Here is a 19,170-nt window from a genome sequence, read left to right on the forward strand (position 1 = left end):
CATATCGCTGGGGGAAAGTACGGTGGAGCTGGTTAGCGAATTCAAAATGGTCCTACATATAATAAGTCCAAAAGAAATATTAGAATTAACCAACATAATCCAGAATAATACGAAAATTCTGGTTAAGAAAGATAGGCATAGGCTAGATACAGAGATAGAAACTATAAAAATCAAAATAAGATCCATAACCCCAAATTCGCTAGCAAGACAAAAACGCGGCCTTATCAACGCAATAGGAAAAACTCAGAAGTGGCTCACCGGTCTCATGGATGATGACGATAGGGAAATCATTATGAATCATCTCCTTAATAACCAAGAAAACCAAAATAACATAATTAACAATATTAACAAACAAGTAAAAATAAATAACGACTTACAAAATTCTATTAACACACTTAAAGAAGTAATATTGGATGACAGGGAAAAAATAACCAAAACTCTTAACAACATTGAGACATATAATACCATGCTCAGAACAGACATAATGTATCATGATCAGCTGTTGAAGTTGAAATTTTTGCATGATAAAGTAGACACCATCTTGGACACAATAGCGTCAGCTAAATATAACCTCTTTCACCCCTCAATACTAACGAACGAAGAGTTTATACTCTATAATATAGATTTTTACAAAATTAAATTAATTCGCATGGGAGTCATGACCTATGACACTAATATAATCATAGCAATCAAAATACCAACTAACATAATAACTACCACAGTATTCTTAATAACCCCACTAACTAATCAGAAGAACAAAAGAATCGACATGAGTCCCGAAAGAGTAATAAAAATAGAGAACAAAACTTATACATACGAGGAACAGAAAACAATAAATGAACTCAAGCTTAGCTCTAACTGTATAATTAAAAGAAATTGTAAAATGATAGAAGATGTAGAATTTAAGACAAAATTAATAAACGAAGGTACATTGTTAATAAGTAATGCACAAGATAATGAAATTCAATACAATTGCAACAATACCACCAATAGCGAAATATTAAGAGGAAACTTCCTCATAGAATTCACAAATTGTACAGTCCTCATAGATGAAACATACTACAAAAATAGCCAAGAAATTTATATACAATCATTTGCCAATGAAGAAGAGGAGGAAAACTCATTTAACTTCACCGAAAAGCAGACGTTTAAAGAAATCGTATTAAAAGAAATAGAAAACACAAAAACAATTAAAGAAATAAAAATACAAACAATAGTTTCCAACAGTTTCGGCATAGTATCAATTACTCTTGTACTCCTCTTCATAGGAATATATTCCTATAACAAATGTAAAAGAGAAATCCTGGAGAATCCCTCATCAAAGGGGGGAGGAGTTATGCAACCAATTAAAGTCGCACAAACAAATAACATAATTGTACAAAAAGCCAAAGCTGGACAAACAAATAAGCTTATGCATGGAAATGTTGATAACGACGAGATCAGCATAATCATGCAGAGGTACTTGAACCAAGATCAAATTTCAAAAGCATAAACAACGGAAGCGTCGCCGTCGCTCCCGTTGCTCGATCAACAATTTATGAAAAAAACGAAATGGGCATTTGCATATGCCAAAGCAAATTATAGATTCAGTCTTAAGATTCAATTGTAACCGGACTGAAGTCCAAGTTCTAAAACTAATAAAGAAACTCACGATATCTAAAGATATCTAGTGAATAAAATTTGTTCTTTCAACAAAATGTAATTAGTCTAAGTTCTAAAACTAATAAAGAAACTCACGATATCTAAAGATATCTAGTGAATAAAATTTGTTCTTTCAACAAAATGTAATTAGTCTAAGTTCTAAAACTAATAAAGAAACTCACGATATCTAAAGATATCTAGTGAATAAAATTTGTTCTTTCAACAAAATATAATTCCCGCGAGCATAAGCTGTTTGTTACTGACAGTCCAGAGTGTTGTTTACAAGCGCGCGGAAGCATTTTGCCGAGAGTTAATGCGAACAAAGAAAATCAGTAATGGATTTCAAACTTAATAGTGGGATTGCCTTATATTTGGCTGGAAAATCACAACCAGCGATTGTTCTTGACCTCGAGCACCTTGAAGTAAATAAAGTTTTTGTTTATCGCACTACTACTCGTCACAATCATACTGGTAGCATCGCGAAACGTCATGGAGGTGGTCATCAAAAGACTGCAACGTCACGTGAAATGGTTCAAAAAGTAAAGAAGCAACTTCAGCGAAATTCCCAACGAAGTGCCAATCAAATGGCGAAAGAACTGAAAATATCTGACCGTATCATCCACCGCATACACAAAAATGATCTCAAGCCTTACAAGATTCAAAAGGTACATGATCTCACACCAAAGCAGGAACAAGTGAGACTTGAGAGAGCGAAGAAGTTGCTTGGCTCGGCCGAAAGCGGTCAATTTCCGAAAATTGTGTTTTCAGACGAGAAAGTTTTTCAAATTGAGCAATTGGTAAACTCCCAGGTTCCCTTGAAGCCGTGGAAAGACAAACATTTCGGTGGCACACCATGGACGTTTCAACAGAACTCAGCACCGTCTCACAAAGCTCGAGGGAACCAAGAATGGCTAAAAAACAACGCCCATAAAAATGCAACAACTGCTGCCACACTGTTCACGGAGAGAATACCGTGAGTGTAAGTACTGCGCAAAACTGGTTTTCAAAATGCCGAATTGGTAACTGCGACGTGGAGGATGCCGCGCGCACTGGTCGTCCTGAAGTCTTTAACTCCGACGCCTTGCTCGAACTCGTGAAAGCTGAGTTCCTGGTTCAGTTGGGAAAGGTTTCAAAGCTGGGAAAATGGGTTCCGCATAGACTTTCCGTCGCCAACTTTCAGCAGAGAGTGAATGTGTGCTCTCAGCTGCTGCAAAGGCTTGAAAATTCAAGTTTTTTGAACCGTATCGTTACTGGTGATGCAAAATGGGTCCTTTGCAATAATCCTGTTCGCAAACGCCAATGGTTAGATAAAGATGAAGCACCAGAACTTACCCCTAGAGATGGTCTTCATCCCAAGAAGATTCTCCTGTCTATTTGGTGGGATATGGCCGGTATTGTTTATTATGAACTTCTGGAACCAAACCAGAGGATAACTGCTGATTATTATTCCCATCAGCTATCAAACCTGAATGAGCCACTTAACAAAAAACGACCGTCTTTAGTGAATAGACGCAAAGTTTCGCTTCACCACGACAACGCAAGACCTCATACCGCAAGCCAAACATTAGGCAAGCTGAACGAGCTCGGATGGGAGCTAATGCCGCATCCACCATAGCCTCCGGATATTGCATCTTGTGATTATCACCTTGGATTATCACCCGTGGACTTCAAGCCCATATGAGTGACAAGAACTACTCCTCAAAAGAAGCTATAAAAAGGGATATCGAAGCGTATTTTGGCTCCAAGAACAAACTATTTTTTGAGCAGGGAATTAAAAATTTGCCTAAACGTTGGCAAGACATTGTAAATAATGAAGGGAAATATATTATTGATTAATAAATACTTTAAACATCTTTTCTATTAATTTTAAAACCACCTTTAAATAACGCACGAACTTGTGAACTGACCGATACTCTCACACATTTTTTGCGTTGAGATGAATAAAAATAATTTTCCAAACTAAATTTATGGTCTTTTTAATTGGTTACACTTCAATCAGTTGCTCTTAAATTCTAAGCGTAAATTTGCAATTTCACTTCAGTTTTAGCGATTTTTAATTTATGGTTGACTAAATTTTTACTTTGCGCAGTTTATTAACTTCTGATTTTAATAAATAACACAGCAATAAAAAAATTTAACGCTAATTATATTTTCATAAAGCTTACTAAACTAAATTATTTACCATTTATGCCCGAATAAATGCCTTTCCAATATAAAATATTTTCTACTGCTTTTTTCAAACGTTGAAATTTTCCAATTTGAAATCCGCTTTACTGCAGGGTTTGTTTTTTCGGGATTTTTTCCTTCTATTTTTTGCTTTGCAAATTATTCACTATCTATGCGATCAGATATCCGCAAATCGGCTTTATTTTATACACCAAACACACGAACACTACACTGAAATGTAAGTATTAATTTTTTTCATATATCTTTTGAATGATGATTTTGTATTTCTAATTTGGTTGTTGCTATTATTATCCGTTTATGTGTATGTATTTTTAATGATTTTAAAACATTTCCGCCACTTTTGATATTTATATACTACTAATTGTCTTGTAAAATTTTATAACTTTTTTTCTTTACTTTTTTATTTTTTTAGGGTAATCGTTTTTTTCACTTTCAAACATTTGCGTTTTTTCTACTATTCAGCAATTTGTGTGCCACTTAAAGCAATCTTTTTAAATTGTAAATTTTTAGTGTGCGTTTTCTCAGATGCGAGCGAAATTTTCACTTCTTCTTTCTTGCTGTCTATCACAATAAGCACAGAATACTTTTTTGAAGCTTGGCTTGGTTTTTGGTATATTTGTAAGTAAGTATATAGGTTTTCTAGGTGATGCTTACTTGTTGGATGAATCTGAATGAGTAATCCTAATTAATTTTTTATTGAATTGAAATTCGAAATTCTGTAACTGAAAATAGAAAAAAAAGAAAATATTAATTATATTGTAAAGGCGTCAATTTTAAATGCAATTTTTGTATAAATTTAAAATACAACATAATTATGTGCTGATTATTTCACTTGGTTGCTCAAAAACGCCAGTTGTTGTTATGCCCGTTGGCTGAGAAGCACTGGAATGCAACAACTTTTTTTAAAACGGTTATTTAGAGCAACATAACACTGCTTAATGTATGCTACAAATTGTTTTCAACGCTGTTATCAGAGCGCATTCAAGCCCCAACCGAGCAGGTTCTGGGTGAATATCAATGTCGTTTCAGGCCAAAAAGATCCACAATAGACCAAGCGTTTTTCCTTAAGCAAAATATCGAGCTGCTCAGTATCTGCAATGGCGAAGATATTGTAAGATTTATCAAGTCACAACGCATCAGATGGGCAGGTCACATCAGCATGGATGACGGTCGGCCACAAAAACTTCTGGTGGACTACAGTCCTTTTTGCACAAGACCCCGTGGTAGACCAAAACAAACTTGGCTGCATAACGTAGCCGAAGATCTGAAAAAATTAGGTGTCAAGCATTGGAAATCTTTAGCGCTGGATTGTGTTGAATGGAGGAAGATTGCTGGGGTAGCTAAAACCCACCCCGGGCTGTAGATTATGATGATGATGTTTAGAACAGTCTAGTGGAAATGAGATATATGCGGGTGTAAGCGCCAATTATATATATATATATATATTTATATATATATATAAAATATCGATAAAACCGACTTCAAAGTTTTCCATTTGCTACACCTCACTGAGTTAAGAAAATAATATTAGTTTCTAAAAAGTTTCTGTTGATAAGAAACAGCAAAAGAAAATAAGCTGGTGATCATTTATTTAAACAAATCGCAAAAAAGCGATTTGGATACCTAATATTTTCCGAATGGAGAGAATTATCAAACAGGGTACGCGCACCCGCTGGACACGATAACTCTCGACTTAAATTTGAGTAAAAGAAACAAAAATAGGCCGGTATTGAAGGCGTTTTTTTTTTAATTTTTTGGTACTTTTAAGGAAATACGTAAATATATCGCTTAACCACCTACCTAAAACCCTGAATTTCTTAAGCTTTCTAAGATAGGTAGGTGGGATGGTTGAAGTACCAGGCTGGAGCTCCTCAAGTAGCACTAAAGCGCCGTTTTGATATCATTTTGAGACCTCCAACGGGCAGGTATCTTCAGCCATCCAGAGCTGTTGAAAGAAAACAGCACCCAGTGACCTTAATCGCTTAGCTGCCAAACCCGAACATTTACAGAGGAGGCGCTCAACTATCTCCTTCTCTGAAAGGTCCCCATAGCTTCTGCAATGACAAACCCAGCTTTTCTGAGTGAGTGGCGACAATCCAATGACCAGTGAATACAGCTACAAGTGTGGAAATTAAGTGGTGTGGAGTCCGCAGAAGTTTCTGTGTCCTACGTCTATTGTACAAGGGCTAAAGGGTTTTCGAAATAGCATAGGAAGAAATGGAGCTCATTCTGTTCTGTGCTTTTTTGAGAAATAAGTTGAGTAATTTTCTTTTAAGAACAATCAGGGGGATGCTGATGACTGAGTGGGAGACCTATGAAACCAATTCAATCGACCCTTTGCTGGCGAGCTCATTAGCAATTTAATTTCCCTTCTATAATCCTATCTCCTGGAATCCCCAAATTAGAGAAATGCTACCTTCACACCCCGGCCGCCGTAGCCGAATGGGTTGGTGCGTGACTACCATCCGGAATTCACAGAGAGAACGTCGGTTTGAATCTCGGTGAAACACCAAAATTAAGAAAAACATTTTTCTAATAGCGGTCGCCCCTCGGCAGGCAATGGCAAACCTCTGAGTGTATTTCTGCCATGAAAAAGCTCCTCATAAAAATATCTGCCGTTCGGAGTCGGCTTAAAACTGTAGGTCCCTCCATTTGTGGAACAACATCAAGGCGCACACCAAAAATAGGAGGAGGAGCTCGGCCAAACACCCAAAAAGGGTGTACGCGCCAATTATATACCTTCACACTCAAATTATTCCATCTCCTCGTTATAGGAGTTGACTAATTTGGATTTGCGCTATGGCGTCGTCAGAGCCTTGATTGCAGCTTGACTATCGGAAAAACTTTGAATATCTCACTCACTTTCGCAATCCCTAAGCATTCTCTATATCTGCAGGATCGAAGAACACTAGCAGTTTTCGGTCATTTTAAGGGTATAGATAAATTGACTGATTTAGAAAAAAACCCTCCTCCGACTCCAGTTTTCATTTTGGAACCGTTAGTGAAGACAGTTGTACCAGCATTGGTACAGATTTTGCGCTCATTCCAATCCGGCCTCCGTGGAAAGATTGCCCTAGCACTATCCTGGAGTTGTGGATAGAGAGATATGTACGAAGTTTAGAGAATTACGATGTTAACTACCTGACAATGTTACCTTGTCGCTTGAAAGATTGCATCCAGAGTTCAACCTCCTTTAACCGGATTGCAATTTGAGCAGCGATGGAAATGTCGAGTAAATGAGAAGTAAGTGCAAAACGATATTAGCGGCAAAACTGAGACTAGTTCTACATGCTCCGGTGATGCCAATACAAGCAGTCCTTTGCAGCCTTCCCAGTATAGGTATATTTTAGACCTTCCGAAGAACTTCCCACCAAGCCAAGTAGGACCTCATTGTTCATACAAAGAGCGACCTGTGGTTTGAGACCGAACATAGATTTGCAGGAGTAGACGGACTTCTTTAGACGATTTTCATTGTGTAGCTCCTAATGGAGTTTAGAGTCGAGTATCATTCCAAGATACTTAACTTTCGATGAAAACGAGAGAAGGTGGTTATTCAATCAACTTCCTAAGCTTGATTTGGAAAAGTATTGCTATTCTACAAAAATCACGCCCATGCCTCATTTAACACAAATTTATTTTCAAAACGTCCAACTGTATCTGCAATGAAAAACTCGAGCAGCATTTGAGTTATATCATAGAAAGTCCGTACACATATTAGCCATGGCATGACCGACCTCCTCTTGAATAGATCGGAACGAGTTTCGAGGGCTTTTGTTCCACGTGACACCAGACTTAAGTCTCTGATGAGACTTCTTAGCAAAGACTACTACCGGTTGCGCTTGCATACAACTCTGAACTAGTGAGTAGGTAAAAATACTCGTATCCCACAAAAAACGCACAACCCTTACTAACACAATTACCAATTAATCAATCCCAACAATGAATCTGAAAATGTATTCTAAGGAAACACGTAAAAAATATTAATCTTGACACGAAGTGTTTGTATAATGGCAATGTTTTGAGGGGACAGATACCTGTAAAATTTCGGAAAAAAAAAAATTTTTTTCATAAAATGTTAATATAATACTTTAGGAATATGCCAAAACATTTTGAGAACGTAAATTTAAGTATTTTTTATATTATAGATCGTCAACCGTGACGACTCTATTCTTTGCGTTCGAACGCTGGGAGATGAATTTTCAAGTATTAAAACTTTAGACGCGTTTTTCTCAAACATATATTTTTCGAATTGGCGTACACAACAACTCGAAAAGTTATTGACCGATCTCCCTGAAATTTCGCACACATATTTTTTATAATATTACTTTCTATGTGAATTAACAATTAAAAAATTTTCGAAAAAATAATTTTTTCGAAGCAAAAATAGAATAAAATTTGTTGTTTTTCATTTTTTCATTCAGGGAAAATATGGCCGTTTGCAGGTATCTGCCCCCTTAAACGTAATAAATGTTATGCATAAGTATTTCATAAGCAAAACCTGCTAAGCAATGCCATAAGGGAAGGTGCACTGGCTACACTCGGTAGATGGGCTGCCAGTTGCGGTCTCAGAGTCAACTCTGACAAAGCGGAGTTTATGCTATTCACCAGAAAATACAAGCTCAAATTCAAACGTCTCGAACGTGCAGGAAACATTTCCCTTATCTGGGTTCCTGGGCTGTCCCCTTCTCAGACATCGGTATCCCCTTGGCCGTCGTTAAAGGGAAACTACACAATTTCTTTCTAAAAAAAAGCGCAAGACAGATGAAGGTCTGTCTCATCGTGTGCTATTTCCAAAACACTATGGCCTCAATATGATAGAAACAGAACGCTTAAAGTGATGGGAATCCCTCGCCATTTAATTTCCAAACTCATTGCGCTGTTCACTGGTCACTGGGTGATCGGTACTCATGCGGAGAAGCTTGGAATTCCGTACAACCCCTATTGCAGAAACTGTGGGAATCCTAAAGTGAAAGAGACTGTTGAACACTTTCTCTGCAAATGTCCGGCTCTGGCCGCTAGACGCTTGAGATTCCTTAGCGTGCCCTTTGGGAATGACTTGAAGAAATTCTCCAGCCTAAATCCCTTTTCTATACTCCACTACTTCAACAGCTCTGGATGGCTGTAGAAGGTTTTCTCTGCCCAAAATTTTTTCTTTGCACAGTTAGTGGTCCACATTATGGTATCAAAACGGCACGTAAGTGTTATTTGAAGTGTGCCTGGGGTACTCTGGCCATCTTACCTACCTACCTACCTAATGCCATAAGAGATCAATTTAAGCCATTCTTTGAAAATTAAAAAAAATAAAAAGAGACATTCGTCTAAGGTACGTTCCCCCCTAAACTGGGACACACTGTACCTGTTTTTCAATCCTTGCTTCATTAAGATTTCTCATTCATCTACATTGAGTTTACTCAACTTTTTCATAAATGTTTAGTATTTAGCATTGATTTTTATTTATATGTTCATTGTCTCAAAATCCCTCACAAACGACACAAATCATTTGTATAGTTATGCTTAATATTTTGGAAATGTTCATTAAAATCAATATTTTCGGCAATCAACAGCGCACCACCAAAACGGGCAGGTTAACAAAATAGTTGTTGAGACATTTTGTCGAATTTCAGCAACCGGTTCTTGCAAAACTGCGGCTGATTAATTACTAATTGATTGGCGCGAGAAAACTGGTTACCGATTGGCTACCGCATTTCAAAGAAAGCAAAAGGCAAACGACAGAAGCAAAATGATATATGTATGCTTTTTTCTTTAAACAAACTAACACTAACTTACACACTCAGGTGCTTATAATTTATATATTTTTCTGTAGTTTGATTTTATTGTACTCTGCTTAAAAAGTTTTTTCTTCACACAAACAGCATTTGAACATTTAGAGAATAATAATGCGAAAGGTTGCTGTACTTTCTGTCCAAGCAACATGAGTACATACACAAAGGAATTGTTGCACACACACATACACGCATATGTGCATTAAAAGATATGAGCTTCAGCACACGATTGAAAGTAAAAGTGTCAAATTTGTCAAGATCTCGAATTACGTGCGCGCATTTTTTATTAGAGACACAATTACTGACATACATACGCGCGTATGTATGTGTGTTGGCATGCATGAAAATAAAAGAATAAATAAAAGCAATAAACAAATTGAAATGCTTGTAGGTACGTCGTAATTGAGTGCAAGACATGTGGCGAATTACCGGCGTAGAACTTAACAAAAGAAAAAAAACGAAAAAAAAAATTTCGCTAGCTGTAATTTTTTCAAACTTTTTTAACAAATCGAATTGTTTTCAAAGTTACAATTCCGGTAATTTTCAAATACGTGTGATTTATATTATTCATATTTAATTTAAATTGGTTTTTTATGAACAATAGCATTTGGCGTAATGCCCAAAACCAGTCAATTAGAAATAATTTATTTTTCGAAAAGACAAAAAAAAACTTTCGCGACTTAAAAAAAATCGTTTTTAAATGCTTGAATTTCATTATTTTTATATTTTTTCGCAATAAGCAAACTAGTTTGAGAATATTTTTTTATCAGGCATAATTTTTGGTAACTCACATTCCCACGCGCATACAAAAGAAACCGTTATAAAACCGTCACGCTCAAACATTTTTTTTCGAAATGCATGTTTTGGTTGTTTCTAATTGACAATCTTCTCTCTGGACTCTTAAGGAAAGAAAAATTTTAAGAAAGACCTTTGGCCCAATAAGAATAGCTGATGGTACCTATAGAATCCGATTGAACTCTGAACTGAACGATCTAACTCAGAACGAGACAGCTGTGTGTTTTGTTAAAGCGCAGCGCATAAGATGGCTAGGACATGTGATCCGTATGCCTGTTGACTGTATCGTGAAGAAGGCCAAAGGCAGACCGAGGAACCGTTGGATAGACGCAGTGGAGCACGATCTTAAGAAGCTGGGAATACGTAAAGCAACAGCTCAAGATAGACCGCCTTGGAGGAGCATTTTGAAGGAAGCTTTGATGCACCCCGCGTTGTAACGCTATGAAAGAAAGAAGAATTGGCAATCTTCGGATAAATTCTAAATAATAGTTTCATTAAAACACAATTGCGAGCTATGAATAGGCGTCTTCGATTCGTCACTTCTCTGCTCGTTTTATCTGAGCTGTGCTCGCTTGACGAAAATTTGCATGTGCAAGCAACAGCAACACCAAAGTTATCGAGTAAAATTCGCCGCTATCGAGAATGGTTGAAAATTAAAATTTGAAAAGGTCGAGCCAAGGAGAACCAGGAGATTTGGTGGCTACAAAAACACTCAGGCTCGGGGTAGATAGTCAAGGAGAAAGAGATAGGAAAGAATAGAGACAGATATAGAGATAGTTAGTCCTGTGAGAATTTTCCAGATTCTTTGACAAATCTGTAAATATCCTCCAGTTTTAGAAACGAATATTACTCATTCTCATGACATCGGAACCCAAAACTCGTAGCCGTGCTCTAGCAAAGGCAGGACACTCACAGATAAAGTGCTCAGTGCTATCCGCCTCCTCCAAGCATGAAAGGCACACACTCGGTCCTCAATGATTGCAATCGAGAATGGTTACACCTCTTAAAACTGGTATAACTCAATATTTTCAATGTCGCCAACTCTCTTTGAAGAGTCTCATTAGGCCGCGTTTATACAGGCAGACTTTTGTTGCTTATACATTGCTTTTGGTGTTGCTTGTCGGTTTCACACACCTTACAATTGTTAGTGTTTAGTCGAAAGTAAACAACTACATTGAGAAGAACGAGAACGCAAAGGGTGTCGACAGAGTACGAGCATAAAAAATAGCAAGTGAAGCAACAAATGTTTCCCTGTATGAACGCTTTGTTACTAATTCTCATTAAGTGATTGCAGACAATTGAAATTTTTGGCATCCCTTTTTCCAGTGCTATCAATTTATTTATACCAGTTGCTTCATATACTCGCCCCTTGCTAACGCTTGGCGAAACGAACAATTACTGAAACTTTCAGAAATATATTAAAGGGATTTACTCAAACGCGAAAAGTGGAAAACTCCCATTGGGAAATGCACTCAATTGCAATTGAGTAAATAATGGCGTGACTGATTATTAATAATAATTATTTTAATTATTTCGAATTTTTTCTTATTAGAAAACTGAAAAAAACCCGGTTTTCAGAGTGTCAAATTCAAATCCCCGCCATTTTGACAAATTTTTTTATTCTAGTCCCTCACATAGCTAAAGTCATACTGATTAATAGTTTTTTTGGTTTTTGTGTTTCAGATGAATAGAAGAGCCAAAATGGACAGCACCTTCCAGGCCCAATTTTTCGGAGGGGTCAACTTCAGCGTCATTTTTAAAATTATTAAAATGAAAGAAAAACATTTTTTTTCATTTTTGTATGTAAAAGAAGTTAAGTAAAATGGATAAAAAGTTTAAATATCCTTTTTAATTTTTTATTGGAAAAAAAAATCCTGAAAATACCCTACATTTTCGAGCTCTAGACCAGACAGCGATTCCTCACTATTCGATACACTCAGGCTTATGGTGCTTTGTGATACCGCATGTAACCCTTGCCCTTATTTCTCCAAAAAGCAATGTTAATTGATCAGAAACTTTACAAAATCTCTGGTATCCAAAATGCTGACGACTTTTAGCTCATTGAAGAATTGTCTGCCTTGTCCCCAACCAATCTTATTCCAATCTGATATACGAGGTGTGTTCAAAAACTATCGCGAATTTTTTGTTTTCTCAAAAATTACTTATTTATTCATAAATATCTATTTTGTCCCCTTCAAATTAATCCCCATGGGATATTATGTACTTGTGCCAACGTTTTTTCCAATTTTCGAAGCACTTCAAAAAATCTTTTTTTTTTATTTTGTTCAGCTCTTTCTTCGATGCCGCCTTTATCTCGTTAATCGTAGCGTAGCGTCGTCCTTACATGAGCCTCTTCAGTTTCGGGAACAAAAAGACGTCACAGGGGGCCAGATCTGGGGAATACGGTGACTGTGGCATCATTAGTGTGTTGTTTTTGGCCAAAAAATCGCGCACAAGCAACGATGTGTGAGCAGGGGTGTTCTCGTGATGCAAGAGCCAGTTTTTGTTCTTCCACAAATGAGGGCGTTTCTCGCGGATTGCTTCGCGCAAATTGCGCATAACTTGGAGGTAATATTTCTTATTGACCCTTTTACCCTGTGGCAAGAACTCATGATGCACAACGCCCCAGCAATCGAAGAAAACGGTAAGCAAAACTATTACACATTCGACCGAACTCGGCGCGCTTTTTTCGGTCTTGGTTCGTGCGGCAGCTCCCATTGAGATAATTGAGCTTTGGTTTCCACGTGAAACCATAACCATAACCCACGATTCGTCACCTCTGGAGCAAATGTTCATGCGATGCTGCTTTTGGTCGAAATTGAGCAGTTTTGGTACGAATTTTGCGGCGACCCGTCTCATGCCCAAATTATTGAAAAAAATCGAATGGCACGAACCAATCGATATGTCTAGGTCCTCAGCAACTTCTCTAATGGTGATTTGGCGATTGGCCAAAACCATTTTCTTCATTTCATCAATTTTTTCGTCTGTTGTTGAAGTGCTCCGGCGTCCGGCACGCTTTTCGTCGTTCACATCATCTCGGCCTTCTGAGAAGATTTTGCACCACCGATAAACGTTGTTTTGGTCCAAAGTAGCTTCTCCGTATGACACAGTCAACATTCGGAATTCATCCGCGCACTTAATTTCGTTTTTCACACAAAATTTGATACGGGTCCTTTGATCTATGTTCTTCAGTAGGTAAAAATCGAAGACGAGCCGAAACATGTGCAAGCAAAGCAGCTGTCAACAATTAACTGAACATTCAAAATGGCCGGACTCGTCGGCATGAGTGAGAAACATGGGTACCAACATATCGCCACAAAAAAATCAAATTTCGAATATACGTAACCTGCGAAAATTCAAAATTCGCGATACTTTTTGAACACACCTCGTACATTTTCTGAAAAATTTTGGTAATTAGCATTATTTTGCAAATAAATTAAGAAAACTATTAAATTGAAAGCTTAAGAAAAATTTGAAAAATACAAATGCGTTTATTTTTCGCTGCCTTGCCCTTTTCGGATAGTTTGTGGGTTGAAAATAAAGCAAGTAACAGAATATCCGTACTGAAAGTATCCAGGTTCTCTAGACCTAAGCCCTAGGCTAAGTTAGGTTGTAGCGATTGTCCATTGCGGGGCACACTCAGCTTAATAAAAACTGGGCTGCTAACGCAGCTAAAGCCAAAAAATTTACTTAAAAAAATCCTATAACTGTTCATGTACTAGCTTCATATACCTTAGGAAAGAAATGGAGCAAAATTCAAATACATCACTAAGCAGACTTTGCGTTATTTTGCATGGTCAAAGTCTGGAATTATTAATATATTATTAAATTTTTTTTTTTAATTTTTATAAATTTTTCAAAAGCAGAAAAAACTACGTAAATTTCGAGAAAAAAAATTTAAAAAATATGACCTACAGTTATTGCTGAGCAATACGCTCCGTATTCATTATCATCAAGCATAGCACTACAGCTCGGTGTGTGCCTTGGCTCCAACACAATTTTTCTACATGCATCTCAGCCCATGGCTATACTTCATAGATCGTCCTCAACGTCGCTCCCTATTACAGGATGCTAACAATATCGAAAATGTTTGAGGCTCTGGCTTGTGGTGCCAAATGAGACGAATGGCCTCCGCTACGCGTGGAAGACCAAATGACTAGTAGGACTTTGTATTTCTAATGAAAGATGGTAAAGAGGAAGAGTATTACTTTTACCCTACTCATGACTCTTCTCACTGCTATGTACGGCTGAAGTCAGACCTATATGGTGATTTTTTCTTAAATATTCGGATATACAAATATTATTCAGAGGAGGGTTTCATGTGCTTTTTATGGGCTCTATTGCCCTTTTAAGGCCGCCGTAGCCGAATGAGTTGTTGCGTGAGTACCATTCGGAATTCACAGAGAGAACGTAGATCCAAACCTCGGTGAACCACTAAAATGAACAAAATGTTTTTTCTAATAGCAGCCGCCCCTTGGCTGGCAATGGCAAACCTCCGGGTGTATTTCTGCCATGAAAAAGCTCCTCATAAAAAATATCTGCCGTTCGGAGTTGGCTTGAAACTGTAGATCCCTCCATTTGCGGAACAACATCAAGACCAATGCCAGATATAGGAGGAGGAGGTTAGGTTAGGTTATGACCATACCGTATGACCAACTCACTTAGACCTCACAGGTCCGTTGTGATACCACTGTGCGACACGGGAACCTTATGAAGCGCATGATTGGTCTAATAGGCCAAATACCCAAAAAGGGTGTACGCGCCAAGTATATGTGTATACATATTTATATTGTCCTTTTAAGTAATACAGATGCTTTTATGTGATTCTAGGGTTAAAAACTAATTGTTAAGTTTTAAAATATTAAAATTTGTATGTAAAAGGTAGTGACTTCCTCAGTAGAGCTCAGATGCAAATGTATACCTCTCTTATCTCTTTATGAAATATTGCTTGGTTTCCCTATAGGATTGCAATTTTTAAACATATAATAAATCGTCTCCATTGGGCTTGTCATAATTTAGGCACCCTAAAAAGAAGCTACACCCGCTTGCGTCGCTGCCACACAATAGCCCCTAATAAATAAATAAATAATCACATTTTCTTATCAAAAAAACTGAAATTCTCACCAACTACAATTTTAATTTATATGCGCATACATATGTTTACGCGTATTACCGCACCCATCTCTACTTCACCGTCACTGCTTCACGAATTTTATACCGAAATTGCGCGTACGCTCACCGCCTATATTTTAATTTCGGCACAGCTGTCGTCGAGAAATACAAAATTGAGGTAAGATTCGAAGCCACAGGGAGCGTTGAGTACAATTTAACGTTAACTAACTACCACCTGCAAGCAAAGAAATAACAAATAGGCTCAGAATTGCATGCACACATACACACACCTGCGCATATATCCGTTGCCTATAAAAAATTTTTGAATGGGCAAATTGCCGCAAACAAATGTTGAGAGCGGCTGTTGCTGTCTTTCGAATAAAGCCGACTTTTCTTGGCTACTTTTAAAGGTACGACAAGTGGGGGAGGCGGTGGTATAGAAACAGAACAAGATTCGGACAGCCGTTTGATGGGCACAAACTGAAAGAGTTCTACACTACGAGCTAAACCAGAAAATCCTCAGACTGGCAAATAAACTTAGCTCAAATGCGGAACAGAGCATTTCGCGTCACGAATAAATACGAAAACTAAATAAAACAACGAACTTTTTGTCTTCCCAGCGGAAATATGAGTAAAAACAGGATTTAATGAGAAATAAAGAAGAAAAACAAAAAATTTAAAAAATGCTAATCGGCTAAGCAAATTGGAAGTTGGTGACTCTCGTGAAAAACTGAAGAGCTCTGGGGATTAAATCTAAACAAGTGTATGCAATACCACCCTGCAAGAAAGCGGATAAATTTAGAAAAAATAATTAATATTTAATTATTTAAAAATAGAGAAGCTTTTAACTATCGCAGAGCAGGTTTGACGGATATTTTCTTTACCGATGGGTCCAAGAATGAAGTAGGGTCTGGAGCCGGATGGTACTTAAACGATTGTAATAAGTATCAGTATGCTATGGGAGAAATGGCAACTGTTTTCCAAACGGAAGTTTTTGCCATCCTGAAAGTAGCCGAATGGATAATCGAGAGGAGATGGAGCGGGAAACAGATTCGAGTTTTCAGTGACAGTCAGGCGGGAGAGCACGAAGCAAACCTCAAAGATTGTTCAAGTATGTAAGAAGAAGCCTAATTATGTCGCAAGACAAAACAGGCTAGAATTTATATGGGTTCCAGGACACTCCGGTGTTCAAGGAAACGAAATTGTCAATGAATTGGCAAACCGTGCATCAGCGGTTCCCCCACAAGGGCCAGAGCTAATAATTGGAATCAGTTCCACAGGAATCATGAATTGGATCAGCGTTTATGTATGTAATCTACATAAAGAATGATGGTCCGGTCTAGAACGCTGTAGAACTGCAAAGTGGTTTGTGACAAGTACAGAAAACTGTCAAACTTTCTACTAAAACTTCGAAGAAAAGACGTTCGGTTGATGGTCGGTATTATTACAGGACACAACCATGTGGTCAGCATATGACCACCATTGGAATCATTGAGAACCCAATGTGCCTGTCGTGCTTGGAGGAGGCGGATAGCACTGATCACTTTCTCTGTGACTGTCCGGTCTTTCCTAGAGCACGGCTTCGAGTTTTGGGTTCCGATGTCGTGAGAACGAGTAATATTCCTTCTCTAAAACTGGAGGACTATCTACCTCTATCTCTGTCTCTATTCTTTCCCATATCATTCTCTGATACCTTTCTTCTTCCATCCTTGACTATCTACCCTCTTTACAGAGCTCTAAATACAATGGGCTTTTTAGCCAGAGTGTTTTAGGAGCCACCAAATCTCTTGGTGCTCCTTTGATCGACCTTTTCAAATTTCAATTTGAACTATCGCGGAGCAATGTAATGCTCCTTATAGCAGGATGAATATGATTATATGGAATAGAATAGCGGTTTGCTCTGTGGATGTTTTGTGCTGATGATTATATAGTAAAAGCCGGCAGAAGATGTACCTTTGGGAGTTGGCGAAAATGAATATCGCAGATGATGAGACGCCGAAACTGTATGAGTTTTAAAGCGATATATCCCAGCGGCTTCTGGTTAGGTCCTGTCGTACGGAAGCGATTCTTATTGCCGCCGGCTAGCACGAAAGGGAAGTAGCGCTTTTGTGAACTCAGCCAGAATCTCATAGTTGGTTTCTGCGCTAATAAAGAAGATGAATAATTATCCAGCCGGCCTTATTTTTAACTAACATATTTTTGAAGCAATAATGCCAAGTTTTACCAAATAATGAAATGATCTGCCTATTATCTGGGAAATAGCATTCACAGATCACATTTTTTGTCATTCGGAATTCACAGAGAGAACGTTGGTTCGAATCTCAGTGAAACTCCAAAATTAAGAAAAACATCTTTCTATTAGCGGTTGCCCCTCGGCAGGCAATGGCAAACCTCCGAGTGTATTTCCGCCATGAAAAAGCTCCTCATAAAAAAATCTGCCGTTCGGAGTCTGCATGAAACTGTAGGTCCCTCCATTTGTGGAACAACATCAAGACGCACACCACAAATAGGAGGAGGAGCTCGGCCAAACACCCAAAAAGGGTGTGCGCGCCAATTATATATATATATATTTATATATTACTGAAAGTGGATTATGAGTAGACTATTTTCGTAGAACAAAATAATAGCCTAGCACCTCTCAATTTTGCTTTCACAGTGAGCCAAAGTCTCAAATTTTTGGCCATACAAATCTTTATATACGGATTGCTATTTATATTTCTGATCAGGGGCGCTCCTAGTGTGATCAGGTGCCATCTGATATGTCCATTTGAAAGTTTGGCATATTTTAGCATAAAATCACAAGTAAAGAACAGTTTGATGTGTGAGTCATTTTAGTGTTGTTTGCAGTGACTATAAAAATTCATATCGGCAAAAAAATGGAATTAGGCCCTGAAAATTTCCGTGCTATTATTTTTCACAAAGTATTAAGAGTTTTTCGTATTAAATATGATTATCAAAGTACTCCACGTACTTTGACAATCTTGCTTCACTTTTATGGGTGACATTGACCGCTTTCTCAAGAAAAATTCAAAAACTGCTTCTAAATAACAAAATTTGGTACTAAAATATTCTACGAAAATATTTGTCAGAAAATTTCAGTGGGGCTTACCAAAAACGCGAACATCGTCAATGCAAATACTTATATATATATGCATGAACATTAGGGTGAGTCAATTTTTTTCGACATCGTTCCTTTGGCATTCCGTTTATACTTGAATATTCAAAAAAAGTAAAAGTCCACTAGAGATTAACTCTAAAGTTTATTTTGAGCCCCCCTTCAAATGTTGAAGAAGCTATTTCTAATTAATGCAAAATTGATATGAAACTCAATGTTTTCTAAGGAGTGATGAGTTTTATTTTTTACTTCCAAACTTGTACTTAGGGATTTTTTGGCACGGAACATTTACTTTTGATACATATTTTTTTATTAAAAAAATCTCATGAAGGCTTACAAACAAATTATTAGGAATTTTTTTCATATTGTAAAAGAAAAAGTGACTATGTACTTTTTTTTTTTTTGCATATAAATCGAAAATTTATTTTTAAAGTGTTTCTATAATTTTTTTGTTTGTGCATCTAACCCACTTGCAATTGAATTGGTTTTAGATCTTTTTTACATTTACTTTTTTATTTTTTCTCCCACTAACTTCAA

General features: G+C 37.4%; 1 long non-coding RNA gene across 2 annotated transcripts in view; it reads right to left on the minus strand.

The window, feature by feature from the left end:
- LOC128862716 (uncharacterized) overlaps positions 1-19,170 on the minus strand; it is a 131,627-nt gene that overhangs the window by 92,765 nt on the left and 19,692 nt on the right. For both annotated transcript variants that reach the window (XR_008454534.1, XR_008454535.1), the window contains exon 2: positions 3,824-4,550. This is a non-coding gene — a long non-coding RNA (uncharacterized LOC128862716). The remainder of the gene's footprint in view (positions 1-3,823; positions 4,551-19,170) is intronic.

Source organism: Anastrepha ludens, chromosome 2, assembly GCF_028408465.1.
Source record: "Anastrepha ludens isolate Willacy chromosome 2, idAnaLude1.1, whole genome shotgun sequence".
NCBI classification, from domain to species: domain Eukaryota; kingdom Metazoa; phylum Arthropoda; class Insecta; order Diptera; family Tephritidae; genus Anastrepha; species Anastrepha ludens.